The sequence below is a fragment of the Dipodomys spectabilis genome, unplaced genomic scaffold (genome assembly GCF_019054845.1).
Source record: "Dipodomys spectabilis isolate Male_0828 unplaced genomic scaffold, ASM1905484v1 ptg000075l, whole genome shotgun sequence".
Lineage (NCBI taxonomy): Eukaryota > Metazoa > Chordata > Mammalia > Rodentia > Heteromyidae > Dipodomys > Dipodomys spectabilis.
The window spans coordinates 13,418,413-13,421,659 of NW_024870752.1; the positions used below are offsets into that span (position 1 = coordinate 13,418,413).

Here is a 3,247-nt window from a genome sequence, read left to right on the forward strand (position 1 = left end):
CTTTAGCTTTTTTGCTCAAAGCTGGTGCTCTACCACTTGAGCTACAGCCCTAACTCTGGCTTTTGGGTGGTCAATTGGAGATAAAAGTCTCTAGGACTTTCCTACTAGGCTGGCTTTGAACCAAGGTCTTCAGATCTCAGCCTCCAGAGGACCTAGGAATACAGGCATGAGCCACTAAGCCCTGTTTGTACACGTTCATAAATTCCTCAAAAAACCACAGTGATTTGTAATATTTTCCCCTATTTCCTTCAAAAAGTTAAATTACTATTCTTTTTTTTCAGAGCTGAGGACCAAAGTCAGTGCTCTTCCACTGAGCTAAATCCCCAACCTGTCTTTTTTTAGACAAGATTTTTTAGATTCAAGAACTTTTTAGAGTGATATCAAATCACTGAGAATTAAGAAAAATCTTCTTTCAAAGCAGTTGCATTCTTGACACATTATCTTTCAAAATTAGAACGATGTGTTCCTAACTGTACTTCCTCTTAGCAAATCTCAAAGCTTTCCATGGAGAAAAAGAAGACAGAAAAGCAATCAGATGGAAGGACTTAACTCAGGCAAGCTAGTTCACATCCACAAACTTTAGCAAAGCTGAAGATTACCTGAGCATGTTGCTAGGGCTTTGCCCAGGGCCCTGCACATTGCAGTGCATGGAAGCCAAGGCTTACTGCTACCAGCCCCTGTAGAAGCAATAGTCAGAGAGCAGCCAGCAGTTTACCAACTGTACTGTACTGTGATTGTTTTCTCTTGTTTCACAATGGTCTCTTGCCAAGCCCCTCCTACTTCTTCTATAATTGTGTATAATTAAAAATTCTTTGCTTCTTCATCTCTCTTCCCCTCCCCCTCCCCCCACCTCTTGTTGGCAGCTTCCTGACTCCCCTTGCATCCCCCGGAGAATGTGATCTGGGTCTCCTGCTGTCACTGACAGGTTCCATTAGTCTGATGGAAATGCCTCTCCTGCCAGCTTGTCCTTTGGCAGCTGCCAAATTTCCCTCATCCTCTCAAAGTACTAAGTCCCAGCTCAGGGTCTACCCAGCCTAAGCTGCTGCAGCAGGTAGTGTCCAAGAAACAGGATTAGTGGGTAGCAGTGGGTGGAAATCCAACCATAGTCACCCGTTTAAATCCATATGAAGAAAGAATATGTTTTGACCAATGAAAGTAATTACAACTGCTAATGCCCTACATTTGATCTCTGTTCTTTGACTACTCTGTCTTTTGAATGTGTCTGTGATCCTGAAGGAGGGACATGAAGACTCTGGGTATTGTAGGCTATAAATAAGGCAAAGATCCAATATTAGGTCCCATATCAACTTCAGGTCCCTTATAACTGTAGTTTTCAATATATGCATAAAAGACTTTCACTCTCAGTGCCAAGATGAAATGGTTTCTAAAGGCAATATGGGGCTGCTGTGTAGATCAACTCTATATTTGAATTATATTCTGTTCTGTTAATGCCAATAGCTTTCATATTTTCCCGTGTGTGTATGTGTGTGTGTGTGTGTGTGTGTGTGTGTGTGTGTGTGTGTGTGTGTGTGTCCTGGGGCTTGAACTATGGGTCTGGGCACTGTCCCTGAGCTTTTTTTGTTCAAGGCTAGCACTCTGCTACTTGAACTGCAACTCTACTTTTAGTTTTTTTCGTGCTTCAGTGGAGATAGTCTCATGGACTTCCCTGCCTGGGCTGGCTTTAAACTGTGATCCTCAGCTCTCAGTCTCTTGAATAGCTAAGATTACAGTCACCAGCACTAGATTTAATCTCTTTTGCTATCTTTTGTAACATATATTCTAGCTGCTCTTGTCTGCATTTATATACCATACTAGGAAAAAGTTTTAAAACTTGTGCGTTATCCCAGATTACAAATATGCCTGAGCAAACCTAGCTCTATTATTTTTTAAATCTTTACTTGGTTCAAATAGAATAACTTACATTTGGCTTATGTTTGGCTTCTTAAACTTTCCTCTTTTTTTAAAATTTATTTTGCTATTGAGCCCACCCAGTGATATCTTTTTCTTTTTCTTTTTTTTTGTATGTTGTATTTCTACAACTTGCTTCTATTTGGTTCTTTATATATTCTCCAACTTTGCTGAATTTCTTCCTTCCTTCCTTCATTCCTTCCTTCCTTCCTTCCTTTCTCTCTCTCTCTCTCTCTCTCTTCTTTCTTTCTTTCTTTCCCTCCTTCCTTCTTTCTTTTTTTTCTTTTTTTGCTGCAAAAAGCTTTATTTTCATTTGGTCCAAGGTTTGGGAAGGGCTCCAGGATGGTTAATTTAGGAAGTTTCCCAATGGCTAGAGGCAGAAGCTCGGGCGGAAACCCTGATGCCTGGCGAGGCAGAGATGGCCCCTCAAAGGCTGCTGGACTCTGGAGTTTTCTAGTCGTGTCTGAGGGTGAGACATTCGAAAAGATAGTTGCCCAGCTGGGCCTGAGGGGCCGCTCCCAGCCTGCAAAGGTTGGTTAAGTGGTCGCCCATCTTCTTGATGAGCTTCACCTTTCATCCAGGAAGTGGTTCTCTAGGAGGTCACAGAGATGGGGGTCTGTGCGGGCAGAACCCAAGGCATGAAGATCCACAATGGCTTGGTTCAGGCTCTTCTCCAGGGCCAGGGCGGCTTCCATGGCTTCCACGGTTTTACCCCACTCATCCTGAGAAGGTTTCTGCACATCCTGGTTCTGCATCTTCAGGAGGCGCTGGGCGCCCTCACGCTTCTCCTCCGCCAACTCGCGGAAGAAATGGCCCACGCCCTCCAGAGCCACGTCGTCCCGATCGAAATAGTAGCCCAGAGAGAGGTAGGTGTAGGAAGCCCGCAGATGCAAGTTGACCAAGCGGTTGACGGCAGCCTCCACCTCGGTGGAGTAATTCTGACGAATCTGGGAGGTCATGGCTGGTCGTGGATACAGAGCTAACCATAGAAAAACACGGCGTTGGTTGGTCCTGGAAGCAGGAGACTGGCGAGAAGATCAGGGTTGGAGGTGGTGGAGAGGCAGTTGGCGGTGGGAAGGAGGAGTCCCTGGGTCTGTTCGTCCAAACACTGTTGAAGCAAGACACACATCCGCGTGACTGGTTATCTTCCTATTTTTTTCAAGAGTCTTCACTACTATTTACCTTTGGGATATTTTTGATAATAGCTATGTTCACAAGTTTCTTGATAATCTTGACATCTGTGTTATCTTAGTACTATATCTTTTTCTCATATTAGTAGATATTTTCCTGGTTCTCTGGATGCTGAATTATTTAGACTCCATCTTGGACTCGCTGATTG

At 43.9% G+C, this 3,247-nt stretch overlaps 1 pseudogene across 1 annotated transcript; it reads right to left on the bottom strand.

Annotated features, from left to right (window-relative positions):
* Positions 1–2,361: 2,361 nt before the first annotated feature.
* LOC122110142 lies at positions 2,362–2,956 on the bottom strand (annotated as a pseudogene). Its single transcript, XR_006147840.1, has one exon. The product of XR_006147840.1 is annotated as a ferritin light chain-like (transcript).
* Between the last annotated feature and the right edge of the window lie 291 nt (positions 2,957–3,247).